The sequence below is a fragment of the Equus przewalskii genome, chromosome 19 (assembly GCF_037783145.1).
Source record: "Equus przewalskii isolate Varuska chromosome 19, EquPr2, whole genome shotgun sequence".
NCBI classification, from domain to species: Eukaryota; Metazoa; Chordata; class Mammalia; order Perissodactyla; family Equidae; genus Equus; species Equus przewalskii.
In genome coordinates, this window is record NC_091849.1 from 27,906,569 (window position 1) to 27,927,350 (window position 20,782).

At 40.2% G+C, this 20,782-nt stretch overlaps 4 non-coding genes across 4 annotated transcripts; 1 reads left to right on the forward strand and 3 right to left on the reverse strand.

The window, feature by feature from the left end:
* The first annotated feature begins 5,048 nt into the window (after window positions 1–5,048).
* Window positions 5,049–5,120, forward strand: TRNAA-AGC (transfer RNA alanine (anticodon AGC)). Its single transcript has one exon. It is a non-coding gene; the product is annotated as a tRNA-Ala (tRNA).
* A 6,331-nt stretch (window positions 5,121–11,451) lies between these two features.
* On the reverse strand, window positions 11,452–11,523 carry TRNAA-UGC (transfer RNA alanine (anticodon UGC)). Its single transcript has one exon. It is a non-coding gene; the product is annotated as a tRNA-Ala (tRNA).
* A 6,435-nt stretch (window positions 11,524–17,958) lies between these two features.
* TRNAA-UGC (transfer RNA alanine (anticodon UGC)) lies at window positions 17,959–18,030 on the reverse strand. The gene has a single exon. It is a non-coding gene; the product is annotated as a tRNA-Ala (tRNA).
* A 2,345-nt stretch (window positions 18,031–20,375) lies between these two features.
* Window positions 20,376–20,449, reverse strand: TRNAT-CGU (transfer RNA threonine (anticodon CGU)). The gene has a single exon. It is a non-coding gene; the product is annotated as a tRNA-Thr (tRNA).
* Window positions 20,450–20,782: the final 333 nt, after the last annotated feature.

A 20,782-nucleotide genomic window follows, 5' to 3' on the forward strand; every position in this document is an offset into this window, starting at 1 on the left:
TGCTCCGCTGCAGTGGCCCAGGGTTTCACCGGTTGGGATCCTGGGAGAGGACATGGCACTGCTCATCAGGCTACGTTGAGGCGGCATCCCACATGCCACAACTAGAAGGACCTGCAACTAAGATATACAGCTATGTACCAGAGGGATTTGGGGAGATAAAGCATGGGGGCAAAAAAGATTGGCAACAGTTGTTAGCTCAGGTGCCAATCTTTAAAAAAAAAAATTACAAATAGAAATACCATATGACCCAGATATCCCACTACTGGATATTTATCCAAATAACTTGAAATCAACAATTCAAAGAGACTTATGCACCCCTATGTTCATTGCAGCATTATTCACAATAGCCAAGATGTAGAAGCAACCCAAGTGCCCATCCACCAGTGAGTGGACAAAGAAGATGTGGTATATATACACAAGGGAATTCTACTCAGCCATCAAAAAAAAGACAAAATCCCCCCATTTGCAACAATATGGATGGATCTTGAGGGTATTATGTTAAGCGAAATAAGCCAGAGAGAGAAAGACAAACATCGTATGATTTCACTCATATGTGGAAGATAAACACAGACAATGAGAACAGATTAGTGGTTACCAGGGAGAAGGGGGCATAAGGGGTAAAGAGACATATATATGGTGACTGACAAATAGTAACATACAACTGAAATTTTAAATGTTATAAACTATTATGACTACAATAAAAAAAATAAACTTACACATGCCCATTATGTCAAACTAGATTATGCTGTGCTTCAAGTCTTTTTAATCTTTGTTTTTTTTAAATCAATTCAAAATAGCAAGAATTAATAGAGATTTCAATACATCTCTATGGAGGTATGAAGATGGATTCACTAATTTCTCCAAGTAGTGCCATGAAATTTTGTTTTGTATATGTTGAGGTTATTTTATAAGATGCATATATGCTTATAATTTTTTGTCCTCCTAGTGAGTTGTCTTTTATGATCACGTAAAGATACTTTTGCCTCTGTAGAAATTAGTAAACAGAAGCCTCATTAACTTGGAACCGGAGCCCAAAACGGAGAGCTCTCACGCCCTACAACAATAGCAGAGCCAAACAGGAAGAAGAAAGACTTCCTCTTCTTGATTGGCATGAAGCTCAGCCAATGAGAATGTCATGGCAATCTGCCATAACTCAGCCCGTGGAAAACTGCTACACCTCGAACTCTCAGTTTCTCCAATGAACTGTTCATTTACAATAGCCCTCCCAACCTCCTCTTCCCCTCTATAAAAGAGTTTTTCCTATCTTGCTGCTGGGGAACTTGCATGTGGCTTACCATGGTTGCAAACATCAAATTGCAATTCTTTGCTGATCCCAAATGAACCCATTTTTGCTGGAGAAATAACTGGATACCTCCAAGTTGAGAAGCCCCAATTTAATACCAACAAAAATAATAATAGCCACCAAATAATAAAAGCACACTCTGTTCCATGCCTCAGTGAATGAAAATTATTTACATTTCTTCTTTAAACCTCACAACAATATTGAAATATAGGCATTATCATTTCCAGTTTACATATGAAGAAACTGAGATTTAGAGAGATTAAATAACATGTCCAACCTAGATAGCTAAGAAGTCTCAAGGTCATTTCAACCCCAAATCTGGCGGACTGCAAGGCGCTGTGAACAAGTAGATAACACTGTTTCTCGTTTCTCCCCAAGCCAGTGTTCTCTATTACAAAATCCAAATGGTGTTTGCTCCTGAAGCAATGTCTGCCTAACATTAAGTTTCATTGGATTTTCTCATCCAGAAAGTAGAATTACCCAGCATGGCCCATAGGAAGGGGAAAGGGGGCTCGCTAATTTGCTCTTTGGGTCTCTTTTGTGTTGTCTTAAAACCTTTTCAAAACTGAGCACAGAATTTAAAATGAGTGTAGATTGTAGAGAAGAAGTACATGCTGTAGAACATGACTCCGTGCAGAGTGTGGGACCAAAGTCAGGCCCTGAGATGCGGGTCTTAACGCTGGTGCTGGGCATCCTCAGAGGGAGCTGCAAACTAGAGTGCCAGAGGCAATCCCCAGCTTCAGTTTTGAAGGGGGTAGGTCCAATAAAATCCAGATATCACTCCTCGTTGCTTTGTCTGCCTGAAGGACAGAATGGAAAGAACAGAAAAAGAAAAAAGAGAAATCAACTAAATGTAGAAACACTAAATCAGGGATTCAGATCACATACAATTCTCTAGTACTATAAAAATAAAATCCGAGTGGTTAAGTTCGCACGCTCCGCTTTGGTGGCCCAGGGTTTCGGTGGCTCGGGTCCTGGGAGCGGATGTGGCTTGTCAGGCCACACTGAGGTGGTGTCCTACGTGCCACAACTAGAAGGACCCACAACTAAAATACATACAACTATGTACTGGGCGGGGGGGCGGGGGGGGCGGGTTGGGGGGTTGGAGAGAGAAAGCAGAAAGAAAAAAAAAAGGGAAGATGGGCAACAGTTGTTAGCTCAGCTGCCAATCTTTAAAAAATAAAAATAAAAGCTTACAAAAAATCGTTCATTTAATTATCCCATGATTCTTGTGGAACCTTGATGGTGCTCCTTGATGCACTGTATTAGCCACTGTGGAGTTTATCTTAGTGCAAGAAACAATAATGAATTTCTCTTTTCTTTCAATTCATGATTAATTGTGATATCATTGGCAAGCACTGTACCTTAGAGGAGAAATCTCTTCTGGAGATGAATCCCAGGCAGAAACAGGAAGAGGAACCTCCCAGTGACTGAAGCAACATCTCTCTACACATTGTTTTTGTTTAGTGTAACAAACATACAGAAAAAGTGCACAAATTGTGCTTGGTAATTTTTCATAAATGGAATACATTCATGTAACCAATACCCAGGAGAAGAAACAAAACTTTTCCAGCAACCAAGACTATCCTCTCCTGTCATCTTCTAGCCACCATCCACAAGAGGTAACTAACTTGACTTTTATACCGTATTAGTTTTGGCAATTTTATACAAACAGAAATATACACTACGTTGGTTTCTTTCACTCAATATTATCTTTGTGATTTTTCCCTCACCCCTATTTGTTTTGCAAGGGGTATGTCAGACCAGAGGATCAAATCAGTTGAAAATAAAATACAACTCCCCAGCCCAAATTCTCATCCTGCTTGTCAGCTTCCTCATTCACTTCTGTTGGGCAGGAGTCCCAGTGTTGGGTGTTTATTTACTGGACATGAGGACAGACTCAGCCTAGGCGAGTGGAAACAAGAGAGTGAGTGAGAAAGCAAAGACTACTCAAAAAATGACAGGGGCATTGCAAACAGACATAGGAGCCAGTTTGAAGGGACACCCACTGGCCAAATCTGGGACTATTTGAGCACCAAAGTAATTAAGTATTGTAATCAACTATGAACCATTGAAAAAATAGGAATCCATACAAATAATAAATTAAGAAATTAATGGGGAAAAGCAGGAAGTCTTGCTTAGTAGCATGCCAAGCACTGACTGTAAATGTCACGGGAGGGCTGGAGTTGAAAAATCATCATTTTGCAACCGTTATAATAAAAATTGGTTCAGACAGTGGATGTTAAATCTTGGGGCAAATTTTGAGAAGGAGCAAAATAGTCGCAGTCTTAAATTATTTCCCCACAAGCCAGGTGATCAAAGTTAACCTCACCAGTCCAAGGCAGATATCCCTCTCTTGTTTCCAGATATGATAGTTTGAGAAGCACACGACATCATCTATGTAGTATTCCGGCGGGGAATGCATAACCTGAATCTAATCACGAGAAAACATGTCAAATCCAAAGTGAAAGACATTCTATTTAAAAAACTAAATTAAAAAGACAGCATTCTTCAAGTAGCATGTCAATATCATAAAAGACAAATGTTCTAGATTTTAAAAAAAGCTAAAAAGACGTGCCATCTAAATGCAATACTTGACCCTAGAGTAGATCCTGCACTAGAGGAGGAAATTGGTCAATTGGTCAAATTGGAATGCAGACTGTAGATTAAACACAGCTATTGTATCAATGCTAAATTAGCTAAAGTTCGTAAGAGTACTGTGGTTATGTAATATTTAAGGGTAAAAGAATACGGTGTATTGCAACTTACAAATGGGAGAGAAAGCAAGCAAATGATAAAGCAAACGGGATAAAACATTAACAATAGTTACATCTGGATAAAAGGTATACGGATTTGTACTATTTTTGTTTTTTCAACTTTTTAGTAAGTTTGAAATTGTTTCAAAGAGAGAAAGAGAGACTGCACCGGAGGCGCTAGGGAAATCAACTGCTGTGAACTTGGGCAAGGCCAGGACAGCTCTTTAAAATATAGACAGCTCCTTCCTACCCCCACCCCGTCCCCCCAAAAAACATCCAAGGAACCAGTAATTCTTCATAGTTTCCCGGTTCCCAAAGGATTGGTCGTAGGGAAACAGAAGCCAATTCTGCCATGCCTCCTCACCTTGCGCCTAAGCAACACCCCCACCCCACCCTCGACCAGCTGCGCATAGCAGGGGACCACCAGGGTTTTGCGGGAGGTAAACGTTGCTCTGGTCGCGGATCTGGGCGCCTACGTGATTTCCAGTTTGTCCTAAGTGATCGATCCAGGACATGGTGAACTCGCAGGGACCTTCCCTGCCATCACCACGAAATAGTCCATGGATTTTTTTGGCTTCCGGAAATGGGGATGATTTGAGGGTCTTTGTTCCAAGGAGGCTGGTGCTGGACACGGAAACTGAAGTGCTACAGGCGAGGACCCCCTTTGACTCCACCCCCGATCTCTTCCCAACGCCACCTTCTCAGCGGGTACCCCAGCGGCTCAGCTACTTGCTTGGGCCTTCTGAGGCTTTACACGTGGAAAAGGCAGGAAATGAAGCTGGAAAGAGCGAGAGACAACAGATTGTCGCTTTTCAGCCTCCTTCTTTGGAGCCTCATTCTGCTGTTTTCTTCTGAGACCGCTGCGCAGTACGTTTCGCAAATGGAGAAGTTTACATTCACGTTTTCTCTGCAATTCAGTGAACCTTTAAGAAGCGAAAAAATAATGATTATAAATCACGAAAGGAATCCAAAGTAAAATGGTCGTAGCTGGGGGTGTAGCTCAGTGGTAGAGCGCGTGCTTAGCATGTACGAGGTCCCGGGTTCAATCCCCGGCACCTCCACCAGTTTTAAGAGAAAGCACTTGTGATTAGAGCTGTTTTCCCTTCGTTTCTTTCTTTAAACCCAGTGTCTGCTGCCATTCACTTTTCTGGTTGCCTATACTGCGTTTGTGGTACCCAGTTTCTGCCCCGACAGCATTGCCACCACCTGAAATGTCCTGGATCCTAAGTAACAAGCCTTTTTGCAAATTAATTGTCTTAATTTCTTTAGATTCCGTGCTGAAAACAGAAAAGAAGATAAAAATAACAGACCCTCAGTTTCATTCGCTTTATTTTGAATTCTGAAGAGTTCTCGGAGCAAAGAACACACTGGAGGTGGAATGGCAGAAAAAGATCTTATTAATTTCTTTCTTATGAACATCCCACCACTTGTACTTTATGTTTTCTTGAATCACCGGATATGAAAGCAGTGGGCCCCAGTTATAAATGGTAGGGTTGCATGCACACGAGGGACAATGAGTACTGTCTGTCATAGTGTGTGTTGCTTTCCAAGACTAAAATGAATGATACAGATTGAATGAAGATTGGCTGGTTCAGTGAATCTAGAACCACCGCCACTTTGCTGAGATAACTCATTGCGAATGTGAAAAACCAAGCATCTAAATATCTCTTGTTCAAGAAAATTTCAATCAAAATGAATGACAAGTTGGGCTCATTTTAGAAATAAATTTGAGTGGACAACCACTTCTAATGCCCCCAACACAAATAAGTATCCCACAACACCAACATGTCTTAACCAATACAAAAATCATAGCTGGTTTGCCTAGGCCAGAGCTAGTTGGAAATGTTGGTTGAATACATAACGCAAGAGGGAAAAAAGTCCCTTTTAAACTTATTGATTTCTAGAAATTATTTTTTTATTCTGGAAAATAACGCTGTAAAATGTATTTTTAGTAGGTTTTTATGACCTGTACCACCTATTTAAGCCAGGTATTTTGTGGTCAAATACATTTAAATTTTTTCCTGACAAGACAAGGATATCCATTATCTTCACTACTGCTTAATGTTATAATAGAGGTAATAATCAAGGTATGTAGCCTGAAAAAGTGATTGGAGAATGAAGCATTGGATAGGAAGGGCTAAGGCTATCTCCCTATATCTTGATAGGATTATGTATCTGGAAACCACTCCTCAAAAGAGAAAAGCTACAAATGGAGAATTTAGTAAAGAACCTGGATATAAAATTCGCGCACACACACACAGCATAGTCTTCCTACATTCAGCCATTGGAGGTTTTTGGACATCAATTTATTGTTTTGAAAGCTGACAAATGAGAGAAAAGAATCAAGTATTTATACTACCTCTCTTACATAGAATGTACTTCAGGATAAAAATATACTTGATGAGGGGAAGATTTTCTCTGTAGAAGAATTACAGCTAATACATGCAGGAGGAATAGTAAAATGAGAGTCAACATTTTGCAACTGATATTGCTGTAATGCATCCAAGTCGCGATCTTCAATGGCTGCTACAACCATGAGGTGAAATTGGATGGGGGACTCCAGAATGGATGGAGCAGGCTGACGTCACCTGGTATGAATGATCAATGTCACATCATTAAAAGTGAGACCATTATCCATCATGTGCCTCTTGACCGCAGTGAAATAGAACATACCTGGCAGTACCAATGAAATACTTGTGTTAAAAATTAATGCTTTCTCTAGGTAAACAATCTGTTTACAGTAAATATTAGGAATATAGGAATACGCTTAATAACACCATAAGGAAGCAATCAGTCAAAGACAGAATGTGGGAAATCCTCCTGGACAAACTGAACCTAAAGAAAAAAATGACATGGGAAAAAGAGGGAGGGGGAATGGGTACAGATTAAATGACATGCGAGGAGGATAACAGACAAACGTAACGTGTTTGGATCCTGATTCAAACAAAATAGTTGGAAAATAAAACAACTGAACATGGACTGAGCATTAGATTATGTTAAGAAGTTTTATTAATTATACTGGTTGTGGTATTATTATGGTGATGTTAAAAAGAAAGTTTATAACTATTAGTTATACATCGCAAAATATTTATAGTTGAAATTAGTATAACGTCTGGAATTTGGTTTGTATTCCAGAAGGAAAGAAGCAAAAATAGTGAAAGTTGGTAAAAATTAAACAGTAACAACAAAATTATGAGAAATGCTGAAGTTGTGTGATAGTTATGTAGGTATTCATTACAGTATGATCTCTACTGTGTTTTAAAATGTCCAAAATCAAGAGTTAAAATTTTTATACTTTACATTAAATACTTTATATCATATATTTAACTATATTTTAATTTTATTTTATTTTCATCAAAGAATGGCTTCTGTTCTTTGAAAATAATTGCAGAGTATGCAGTTTTTCTCAGCTTTATTGAGGTAATTTACAAATCGAATTGTAATACATTTAAAGTGTACAACGTGATGATATATGTATTATGTAGATCAAAACTACAATGAGATATCTTTCCATAGCCACAGATAGGATGGCTATTATAAAAAACCATGATAAAAGGTTAAGTATTGGAGACAATGTGGAGAAATTGGAACTCTTGTACACTGTTGATGAGAATGTAAAACGGCACAGCAGCTGTGGAAAACAGCATGGAGGTTCTTCAGAAAAGGAGAAATAGAACTCCCAAATGATCCAGCAATCCCACTTCTGCATTTCCTATCCCAAAGAATTGAAATCAGGATCTCAAAGAGATACTTTCACTCTCGTGTTCATTGCAGCATTATTCAAAGTAGTCAAGATATGGAAACAACTGAAGTGTCCATTGACAGACGAATGGATAAAGAAAATGTGGTACATACATAAAAGAATATTATTCAGCCTTAAAAAAAATGAAATCCTGCCATTTGCAACAACATGGATGAAATTGGAGGACATTATGATAAGTGAAATAAGCCAGTCACAGAAGGACAAATACTGCACGATTTCACTTATATGAGCTATCTCTAATAGTCAAACTCATGGAAGTAGAGGACACAATAGTGATTACCAGGGACTTTAGTGTGGAGGAAATGGGGAGTTGTTGTTCAATGGGTATAAAGTTTCAATGGTACTAGATGAATATGCTAGAGATCTGCTATACAACATAGTGCCTATAGTTAACAATAAGGTATCGTGCACTTCAAAATTTGTTAAGAGGATAGATCTCTCTCTCTCTCTCTCTCTCTCCGTCTCTCTCACACACAAAACAAAAACAAACGGACACGAGAAAACTTTTTGGGAAGTGGTGGATATGTCTGTTACTTTGTTTGTGTTGGTGGTATAATGAGTGTTGATTATGTCCCAAGTTATCAAATTGTACACATTAAATATGTGTAGCCCTTTGTATATCAATTATACCTCAGTAAAGGTATTAAAAAGAAATCTGAGCAATGTGAAGAGTTGACAGGTTTATTATTGATTTGTGGTTATTCTTTGAATATTCTAGAAATGATTTCATTGTTGATTTTAAATATTGCAAATCCACTTCTCCTAATCTGTCATTGTGTTAGTCAGTATTCTCCAGAGAAACAAAACCAATAGAATATATGTGATGTCATATATATATATATCATGTATATGTCATATGTATATGATGTATATACATGATATATATATATATATATATATATATATATATATATATATATATATCATGTAGTTTGAAGGTCTGAGAGTTGGAGGGCCAATGATGCAGATTCCAGTTCAAGTCTTAACACTTGAGATTAGAAGCCCTGAGGGCAGAAGACTGGTGTTCCAGCTCAAAGAGTCAGGGGCAACCTTCCTCTGCGTTCCGGCCTTCAACAGATTGGATGATGCCCATTCATGTTGGGAAGGGCTATCTGCTTTACTAACAATTCAAATGCTCATCTCTTCTAGAAACAACCACAGACATATCCAGAAATAATGTTTAATCAGATACCTGGGTGTTCTATGGCCTAGTCAAGTTGACTCACAAAACTAATCATCACAGTCATCAATGTGTTAATTTTTGCTAACGCATCCTTTGTTTCTAAGGTATCTTAATCTTTAACAATCTTTAGTTTCTTTAAAACTAAAGAATAAAGTGAAAATAAAGAAATATTTAATTTTGATTTATTCAAATTTATCTCTTACTTTTCGTAACCTTACAGATTGTGCTTGTTAGAGTCTTGTGTGCCAATATATGATAATAGTAATGAAAATTATGATGATAAAGGTGATAATGATGATGACAGTTAACTTACTGTGTGCTTAATAGGAAAGAAAGAGGTTTTGAATTGTTATTATTTCTTATTAAAATTTTGTCCTCAGTAATTATTATGAAAGAATAGAACCAAATATCAACCATAAAAACATAATAATGACTCCTTTGCCTACTGACAGGTCAACCAGAATGGTGCAATATGGAGAGCTAGTTTGTATATCCAACTTTCTCTTGTATGAGAAGCTTTTTTCTTCAGAACCAGCTACTGTAATTGAAAAAGACCTGTTCTAACCTCCATGGAGAATTCATTCTAGCTGAGCTATGTTCTAAGGTATATATTATTTAAAAGTAGTGGGTGTCAAAGGGAAGCCAGGAAGAAGGGAAGTTAGAATGAAGAACTTTCCTGTGGCAAAGATTATAATGTTACTGCAAGATAATTGACAGAGTGGGACACGCACCCATACTTTATTCTCCCCCTTCCACCAAAGAGTCGAAGGAACAGCATCCAAGAGGTTCTGACGTTAGAAGCAATGTGGCTTCATTTCAGCATTTGCACTTCTTTTTCAAACTAAGATAAAGAAAGGTGGTACTGACTTGGTTATTTTATGTTTAAGTTACTTGTAAATGTTTCATGTTTACATGTCACAGAACACAAGAACAATCACGAGCGTATATGATCAGTGTGGCGTCAGTCTTCAATTTACTAAGTTCTCATTCCTTAGGTCAACAGCTGCTCCACCAGAACAAGGATGATCTATTGAAAAGAAAATTATGGGGCAATAATTGAAAATAGAGAAATTTTAACCTAGAATCAAAAGGGGAAAAGCTTTCATCATGTGATATTAGACAGGACATAGAGTAAATAGATGTGGGAGACATGTGAAAGGACAAATTAAATTTACCATTCATAAAAGAGGCCCTTACAACAAGCAAAAGCTTGCTCAGTATCAGCACCTAACCCACTGAGCCAGCTAGCACATGGAATGCGCTAGTATCAATAAAAATGAAATATCAATAAAAATAAATAAATAAATACATAAACAAACAGATACATCTAAATTTGACTGCCTATACTTCTGGTGTTTTAGTCTATTTTAAGAGTTGCTAAGGGGCCAAAACCAAAAGCCTTGTTTTGTTTACAGAATTCTAGCCATGTCTTGACTTTTAAAGAGGCAAATGAAAAGAGGAAATGCTGCGGATCAAATTTGTGTCCTCCAAGAGGATTCCTTTACTCTACCGTTGAACCACACCTTCACTATGGGTATTATTGACTTTTCTGATTGTTGACCAAAAATACCACCAAAAGGGCATCTTTATACCACAAGGAAGTGGGAAGGAAAGTTGAAAGTAAAAACTAGCAGTGGCATGACAAAGAGAATAAAATAAGCCATGAATGAACAGAGAGATGAGCAACTAGAGGTTTTACTGCAACTTGTCCCTTGGTGGAGAAGACATAAAGTGGAGATAACAGGGATAGAACTGGGAACCTCACGCATGCAAATTATGTACTCTTTTATTACATCCTTGCAGCTATTTCTGTTTTCTCCTCAATCTGTGGTCAAAAATTGTTTTAGAAATCTGATTTGCAGAGCTCTTTGTTCAAGACTGTGCCAGTAACTCAGCTCTTCTTGATGAGAAGAAAATGTGAGGATTTAGGTCACTCAAGTGACCTGAGATTCAATTGAGCCAGACCATTCAACAAGCAGTTGAAAAATTGGTTCACAGTAGGTCGTGTATATGATAGTCAAAAAAAATAGTGTATTGGTGAAAAGACCAAGGAGGAAAAAGTATTTTAGAGGAAATAGCTCAGATAGTTCCTGATATAAGGCTCAAAGTGCAACTCTTAAGAGAAGATGATCCAATATAGCTAAGAGAATAGGGTAGAATCACCTTCAACTGAGCTCCAGGAAACTATGTTTCTGGTCACAAATCATTCACCTTCAGTCAATTGATGTCTGTCTTCATGTTCCCCACTCAGAGATTTGTTTTAGAGGAAAGCTTGATGATCATTTTGTTAATGAGTGATGAGATTTAAAGCTGTCCTAAGATATTGACATGATTTTGACATATTAGATTTATAATTTTTACTAACTGGAGGAGTTTGAGTAATATTTAAACGTTCTTGGTAATTTAACACACTGAACCTTAAAACTCAGCTACAGCCTAGCTAAAGTGGAGATGCCGGGGATCGAACCCGGGGCCTCATACATGCAAAGCATGCGCTCTACCACTGAGCTACATCCCCAAAGACAAAGGGCTACTTTTTCCTCTGATTATTGACCAATAGTTCTCCTGAAGATGGTATGGAGTATAGCTGACTAATTCTGTCGCCTCTTTCTAACTACATTCAGAGAAACAAAATCAGGTCGATTTAACAAATGCTTATTAAATAATACCATCCATAGGTTCCCTCTACTTCCCCTTAATATCATTTAGCACGGTTTACAACTGCAGATTTATGTTATTTGATTAAGTTTGTTTCCTTCTCTAGTAAGGTAGCTTCAGGAGGGCAGAGACTGTGACTGATTTTCTCACCACTCCATCTCAAGCCCCTGCCATAGAGCCTGGCACATAGCAGTCACTCAAAAAAGAACCGTGAGAAATAAATTACAGGTATACTCTGTTCAGGATATATGTTACAGTAGAGAGAATGTTGTGATGAAGTGTATGGGAGAGAGGGGGGATTCACAAATATCTAAACAGATAATTTCAGTACAATATAAATGCCCTGGCAAAGACAAGTGTGGGTAACTACAACAGCAGACAGAAAGTATAACACATTCTTGATCAGAAATTGACGACTCCAGGAGTCTTGAAAGACAAGACTTGGCCCAGTGAATAAAGGCCAAGAATTGTACATGAGGACCAATTTGGGCTTGCAGCAGTGGGTGGCTGCGCTTCTCAGATTTCAGCCAAAGTTCTGGGCGTCCGTGGAGCATGGATGCCGGAGATAAGTACCCCGCAGCGATTTGTTCAGGTTGTTTGTTGGTTAGCTGGCCTAAGACACAAGCTGAGTCTGAACCGCATCAGTTGGTTTTACTGAATCTACGCTCGGCAAAGACCCACAGAAAAAGAGATCCAGTTCGCCGGTAGTGAGACGGCTCGGGCCTCCCGGTGACACTGTGATGTGGACACGGGGCTGGTGTGACGTATTTGGTAATTCTGCTGGAGACAGGATGGGTAAGGGCTACCAACGTTCCAGCGCTGACACCCGAGCTCCGGAACGTCCCCTCCCTGGTGCAGGCGATCACTGTGCTCCACGGAGCAGACCGCGGAGTATATTTCAGAACTGTTCACAGTCTTAGCTGCCAACATCTGTCCTCCCACTCTTCAGCAACAAAAGCATGGTCCTTGTTCTCTCTTCTCGGGAGTTTAATTTTAGCATTCACATCGCGGGTTGGGCAGACTAACATTCCTCGCAGACCAGGCCTTGTCTCTGCTCTAGGAGTCAGCTTGGGATGCCCCGTTGACTCCGCGGGGTAGCTCCTAGCATTTGGAGCCAGGTCACATTTCCAGCCTGTGCCCTGTCCTGCCTCTCACTCGCTCCTTTCTGCCTTGGCCAACTGTGGAGGGCAGGACACAGCTCCTCGCCTTCCATCCCGGCCTTTCCTCCTTGTTGCAGACTCCTTGGCCTCACCGGGTTTTCCTCCCCGGGGACGCCGCCTTCTCTATGGTTGGAACTAGTCTTGCTCTGTCACCAGTCCTGCTGTTCCTGGGGTCTCTGGAGCACTGTAAGTCTCCCAGAAAGTGCCCAGAGCAGCGATGGTGCCCTAAGTATTCCCCAAATCCCTCTGGCACAGCCGTGATGGAAAGAGGAAGAGAGAGTAGATAAACAATAGGAGAAAAAAACGGCAAACGCTGAGGTGAAATGTTTGGAACCGAATAAGGGAGACATAAAAATAAATGAATATAAATATATAAAAATTAGCAATAAAGTCAATGGTTTTATCCTCTAGCAAGGCGCAAGACCATTGGCGTGGATGGACTTCTTACTGAAAGCCTCGTCAATGGGAGCAAAAGCGGGTACACCGGGATTAATGAGGCGCAAACATCCAACGACTCTACTGCCTCGCGTAGCCCCATCCCCATCTCCCGACCGCAGAGTTCCGTTAAGTCTCCAGCTCTTGCCGGGCATCTCTCTATCCCAGAGCTCACCTCCCCTCTACCCACCATCCGCTGCTCCTCGCCCCGGTGAGTGGTTTCTGTGCAGACCGCGAGGGGTGGAAGGGAGCTCTGGGTGCCCTGACTGGGGCGTGCCAGTCGCAGGCGTTGGCGGCCAGACGCGCTGGTAACTGAGCGGTCCACTCGGGCTCAACCGGACGTCAGTCCCCGTCTACCACGTAGTCCTGTGTGCTGTGGAGTAAACATTGCCTTGCACCTCGGGTCGTCTCTGATACCCCGGCTGGGTACGACTGGCGGGTCCCTGCTCGGGTCCAGCTGCGGCGGAGATGACAGCATCCTGCTCCCCCTAAGCTAGCATGCAGATTGCTAGACTTTGTGGCCTCCTCCCTCTTCCACCCAACACCTCCCCCACTTCCCCCCCCCCCGACCCCAGCTGTGTTTGGGTGCGCTCCTGGGCTAGTGGAGCGCTCTGCTGTAAGAAAGCGCTGCCGCCAGACCACCGCTGCCCCTTCTTCTTCGTCCCAATTCCCTCCTCTCTCTTTTCGGCCAGGGTAGAAAATGTATCGCGGAAACCTCGAGAGTGAAGGAATGATCCGTGGCTGTGTGGCCGCTTTTCTCAGGTGGTAGGAAGGGGACCTGGGAGCGCAGGATGTGCCTTGGGGGCCATAGTCTCTCTTCCGCTGGAGCCATCGCTTGGCTTCCCGTTTCTCCTCTGCCTCAGTCCTTGTTGCCCGCCTGGTCCTTGGAGCGTCTAGCCAACCAGTCCGCGCGGGGATCGCTCATGGACGTGTCTCGAGCTCGCTCAGCTCCGGTATCGGGTAGTGGTTAGGCCTGAGAAGTGTTGCAAGTGTTGTTCCCCATAAGCTGGGTCCGGGTTGGCAATTGAGTACAAGACACTGCCTCTTCCCGTCCGAGGGCAAGTTCATTCTGGAGCCAGCGACTAAGGCCGCCACTAGTGCAAGCGTTTGCAGTCGTGCTGCACGTTCTTCGGGCTTTTTTGGCTTCTTGGTGGGGCTCCTTTGATCCTGGGCCAACTGCCAGATGTATCCCCTTCCCTTCTTCCTACCAGTGAGTCTTTACCTTTTTTATCCTTTCAGAGCACAGGCTCCGCTTGACTAAGCCTGCATGACTAAGGACACTTGGTGGGGTCAGTGAAAATACACTCCTCTCCTGCTCAGATCGCTACATTCATTCCCGAACTAAAATCTGGCGGGACTGTGGATGCGGGATGCGAGTTATTTTTCTAAGGAAGCCAACTTGGCAGATGTAACCCGAAGCTGATGATCAGGTTCGCTTGTACCTGCACTTTCCAAGAACTTGGGAAGGCCCCAAACAACGTGTTCACTTTACACATTTGCAAAATTTGCATCAGTGAGATTTTAATCAGTGTTCAATTCCAGAGAAGGAGCCACATGAAGGAAGGCAGCAGGCGTGGTAGTGAGGAGAAAATTACAGGCCAGACTGTATGTTGGATGTAACTCGGGAAGCCTGCCAGGGCCCCAACGTGGAAGAATGGACACATTGGTAGCACTTACTCCAATCTGTGAGTAGTGATGCCGGGCCAATTTTAGGGGTGGAGTCATTTTTCTGTTGAATTTCGGTAACGAATGAGACTCAAACGTGATAACTACGTATTACACAATCACCGAGCGGCGGAAGGTCCTAAATTCTTTGAGCACCAGCCTCCAGAGGTTGAGCACTGCCAGGTCTAAATGGTTTCAAGATGTTCAGCCCTCAGACTGCATTGACCCGCCGGGGAGATGCTAACCTTTCAGCCTTTGAATCCAGGGAACCGGGGGTTGCAATTACTCTCCATGAACGAGGAATTCTTTATAATTTTGGTCATAAACTTATTGATTTAGACCATGCCTTTTGTGCTCAGAGCTACTAGCGATTAGATGGTTGAGTAAAGTTCTGCGATGGACGGTACAGCTTGGGCTCACAGCCCTGCAGGAGCTAGACGACAGTGGAAAACTGTGCTACAAGTCGTGAGAGGAAAGCAGAGAGCCTGTGGTTAGTAGGCACTTCATACGTATTTGTGAAATTAAACTGATTTGGGGTTTAAGAAAAGTGTCCCTGGAATTATATTTTGGAAAAGACTTTGGTCAAAGACTAGAGAGATCTTCCTTTCCACCTACCTTCTTCCCTTCCTTCCTAAGTCCCTCTCTCCATCCTTCCCTTGGAAGTGGCTTAGTGGTAGAGCATGTTCTTATGAGGGACGTCTTGGGCTCCATCCCTGGTGTGTCCAGCTGTGTCCCAATGCAGGGGGGAACTCTGTATCTGAAAATGGGCTTTATTTCTGCCTTTTGCTTTTCCTAACCTGTTTCTACTGATCTTTATCTCCTTCTTTGCTTCTTTTTGTATGGCTAGTGGAAAGATTCTCTAGTGTTCAAGGGCTTTCAAATATCAAGAGAATTATCTGCTGCTGTTTGTACTTTGTCTAATGCACATTTCACTGATTTTTAAAAATACGTACTGTTTTCACAATATATGAAAACTAAATTCAAAACCTTAGATTTCCCTCATGCACTTAAATATTTATTTTAATATACACTATAAAAATTCAGGCCTAATATGTCAAATTATTTTATCTTTAAATCTTGGAAACATCTTGGTACTGTGTTACTGTTAAAAAGTGATATAGTAATGTCATATTCATCATTTCCTGACACCAGTGGTTCTTGAACTTTAACACGTATAGGAATCAACTCCAGGGCTTATTAAATCACGGCATATTGGGCTCCCACCCCCAGAGTTCCTGACTCACGGGTCTGAAGTGGGACCCAAGAATTTGTATGCTTAGCAAGATGTAATGCTAATGCTGCTGGTCTGAAGACCACACCTTGAGGACACCTACCTTACACTAAAACCTGTTTCTAAATTGTTATGACCTTTTACATTTAAGTGTTCAGCACCTCTCTTACAATTTTTATTCCACAGGATAGAGGTTTATTCACCCAATCTACTGAGTGGAATTTTCCTTCTTGGACCAGGCTGAGATTTACACACATGTTGACCAAGCCCAGAACCTGAGATTGGATGCACCTTGCAAGATGGCTCTATCCCTGTCCTTTACCCAAAGTTTTTAATTACTCCCTTATCAAATACATGGTTTGAAAATATTTTCTCCCATTCTGTAGGTTGCCTTTTCAATCCACCAAAAGATTCTTTCCTTTGATTTTTTTCTTTCTGCTGTGTGGATTAAGCCTTTTAGTTTGATGTAGTCCTACTTTTTATTTTTATTTTTGTTGCCTGTGCTTTTGGTGTCATATTCATGAAATCATTGCCAACACCAATATCATGAAGCTTTTCCATCATGTTTCCTTCTAAGATTTTTACAGATCCAGGTTTCATGTACGTTTAAGTCCTTAATCTATTTTGAGCTGATTTGTGTGTGTGATATAAGATAAGGGTGCAATTTCATTCTTTTGCATGTGAATATCCAGTTTTCCTAACACCATTTGTTGAAGAGATCATCCTTTCCCCACTGTGTATTCTTGGCATCCTTGTTGAAGATCAGTTTTACTATTTGTGCATGGATTTCCTCTGGGCTTGCTATTCTGTTCCATTGGTCTATATGCCTGTCATTATGCCAGTGCCATATTGTTTTGATTACTTTAGCTTTCTAATATATTGTGAAATCAGAAAATGTGATGCTGCCAGCTTTGTTCTTCTCTCTCAAGATTGATTTGACTCTTCATGGTCTTTTGTGGTTCTATATGAATTTTAGAATTGTTTTCTACTTCTGTAAAAAACACCATTTGAATTTTGATAGGGATTACATTGAATCTATAGATTGCTTTAGGTAGTATGGACATTAACAATGTTTAGTCTCCAACCCATGAACATGGGACATTTTTCCATTTGTTGTGTCTTGCTTAATTTCTTTCATTAATGTTTTGTAGTTTTCGGTATATAAGTCTTTCACTTACTTAGTCAAGTTTATTCCTAAACATTTTACTCTTTTTGGTGTTACTGTAAATGAGATTGTTCTCCTAATTTCCTTTTCAGATAGTTCATTGTTAGTGTATAGAAACACAATTGACTTTTTTGTGTTGATTTTGTACCCTGCAACTTTACTAAATTTGTTCAATAGTTCTAATAGTTTTTCAATGAAGTTTTTAGAGTTTTCTATATATAAGATCATGTTGCCTGCAAAGAGGGACAATTTTACTTCTTCCTTCCTTTCTGATTTGGATGCACTCTATTTCTTTTTCTTGCTTAATTGCTCTGGCTGGAACGTCCAGTACTATGTTGAATAGAAGTTATAAGAGTGGGCATCCTTGCCTTTCTCCTGATCTTGGAAGAAAAGCTGTCAATTTTTCACCATTAAGTATGATACAAGTTGTGGGCTTTTTGTAACGGACTTTGTTATAATGGCAGTAGAAGAAGGTAAATTTCTTTCAGCAGTATGTTTGACTTTCAAACTAGAATGAAATCTGATTTCATTAAGTTTAAATTGCTTAGGAATATCAAAAGTGCTAAAGACCAAGTATGTTTGTTTATCAAGATCCAGTGTTTAAAAATCATGCTAAGCGGATACTGACAAATAAGAAACTGGAGACGCTGGGGATTGAACCCAGGACCTCATACATGCAAAGCATGCGCTCTACCACTGAGCTACATCCCCAGGGCTGCACAACCTCTCTGGCACAAAAATACTTTTCTGTATGAATATATGATCCACTTTTCCCTAAAATGTATTTCGCGTACTTTGTTGTGCACAAATTATATACATTGTATAGGTCTTGAATGTCAGAAAGAAGATGTATGAAATCAATGTCACTAAAGGCTTTAGATTTACCTGAACCTGACCAGGCCCAGCTCAGAATTAAGTGGCTTCAAAATTGGCTTTTATCTCAGTATGACCATGAATACAAGTGTTTCTGATCAAGAGACTTTTGGAAAGGCTGGCATCAGAAAAAGTAGAACCATAGGTGGCTACAGCAAACCCCTGGGAAATTTCATGATGTATGGTACAAAGTCGAAGTGTAAACAGGAGCCAATCCAACTGCCAAAGTTTTGCTCTAAAAACATTTTGAAAAGGAGTCACTCATGAGCCATACCTCCCTTGGAGTTATGGAAACAGACTCTCTCAATTTGGGGGATTTTTCTCCATAAAACTTGATGTCAGTTCTCTTGACTTATTTCTTACATATACGCTTTCTGCACCTCTGGTTATGTTTCTTAAATTCTACTCTTTTTCATTTTAAACCTATTTTCCAAAAAGAAAACAATAAACAACTTAGGAACATAAATCTTCAACATCACAATTTTTTGTCCTGGTTAGTAATTTTTAAAAATGATTATGTGTTCATGTCGACTTCCACATGCATTCTGGCTGCTCTTAACGTAAAATTAAAACTCCTCAACATGACCGGTAAAAGCCTGTCACAGTTTAGCCCTATCCCTTTGCAGCCACATTTCTCATCCTGCTTGTTTATATCCTTTCCATTCTAGCGATATTGGCTTTTCTTCAGTTCTATGCACTTTACCTGGTTCTCTCTGCCTGGATGGTCCTATGCTGTGCCTCTCTTTCTTCATAATTTTTCTTTCTTTGCACCTCAAGTCTCTCTCTCTCTCTCTCTGACCTCCCTGATTAAACGAAATCCCACATGTGTTCTCCTAACCTCAGTCACTCTTTTGGTTTTTTTTAGCATTTATCATAGCCATGATGTTACATTTCTGTTTTTGATTATTAATTTATTTCTATCTCCTCCTTCCTCCACACTAAGCTCTTATCTCCTTTGAGGTGGAGACCAGACCTCTTCAACTCACCTTTCCACACATTGGATGCGTAGGCCAATACATAATTTTTGGAATGAATGAGTGATGAATGAATGAGCTTCATAACTATCAGCTAAAATAGATGAAAGTAAATCTTTTTGCTGCTTGGGATCAGCTGTAAGAATTGTTTGCGCAGGTAGAATTCCTTCCAGAACTCAATTCAGTGACCTCACATCCAGAAATATAATTTCTTGGAATTGGCATGCTGGTCCAGAGTCATGACATCTCCAACCAGATGTCTGTGCCTAATAGCCCAATTTAAGTCACACCAGGAGAGGAAATACTAGTCCTGTAGAAATCAATGTCAAGAAGTAAACTGTGTTTCTATAATAGCTTGTGTTTTCTTAACACTCATTTGTGGTTTACTCTATTTATTTGTGAAAGTCAAGGATTTTTTAGCTGTTCATGGACATTCAAGAGCTGAAGGGGGTTGGTGAAAACCTTGAAAGAACATACAAAATTTATTTTTAAGTCTACTGGGTTTTTTTTTTTTTTTTTGGTGATGATCATAGGCGAAAGTTTTCATTAGATAATCTAATGAGTTTAGTACTATCCAATTTTAAAAACTATTATTCTAAAACATACTGGACACTATTTTATTTTATAAATAAGAATATTTGATATTTAAGACCATGACTTTGGGAAGAATTTGGTTTAAACTCTAGCTTGATTAACTATTTACCTTCTGTGATTAGGGCAAGTTACTTCATTTCTCCCCTGTTCTCAGCTTTCTCATCTGTAAAATGTACATCATAATGCTTACTTTCATGACTATTTTTAGAGATTTAAAGGTATGGGAGAAAACATACAAAATGCGACAATAGCAAATGTTCAATAAATTGCAAACATATTCTAACTATGTCTGATTTAAGTAAGACTGCTTGGAGTTTGAGAAACCAGCAGAGTATGTTTTTAAACGGTTTGACTTAAAATTTTTCCAATTTTGTTTTAGAAATTCTCTATTCATGACTGATCTTGAGCACCCAAGTAGTTAAATCCCAATATAACCATGTGATAGATCACCAGTAGAGAGCCTGAGAGTCATTGGGAATGCAAAAGAAGGAGGAGAGGTTGCGGAGATTAAAGCTCCAAGCAGTGGATTTGATATTGTTTAGATTAAAGATGATTTCAGACTAAAAATTTGAATGAATTGCCAGAAAGGAGGACCGGGTTTTAAAAAAAGAAGTAAGGCCCCGCTGGGATTCGAACCCAGGATCTCCTGTTTACGAGACAGGCGCTTTAGCCAACTAAGCCACAGAGCCAGCTGTGTATCAGGTGAGGGTCCTTTTATGATTAAATTGTACTCAATTAGGTGAAAAGCTGTGTTATCAGTTAGAGTTACTGTGCACACTTAGAATAGATCGACCTCTCGGTAAAGGCAGACTCGCGAAAGAGACTCCTGGAACTTAGATTCCCAACAAACCTAACAAAACACATACACGCACTCACACCGTAACTTTGAGAATGTACTCGAACAACCATGGAATAGGAAAGAGTGGAGACCAGCCGAGTGTTTATTGTGGAGGAAGGGACTTCTCTGGGTGAGGCCAGAATAGTTTTTATATTTCACCCGATTGTAATAATTTAGAATCATC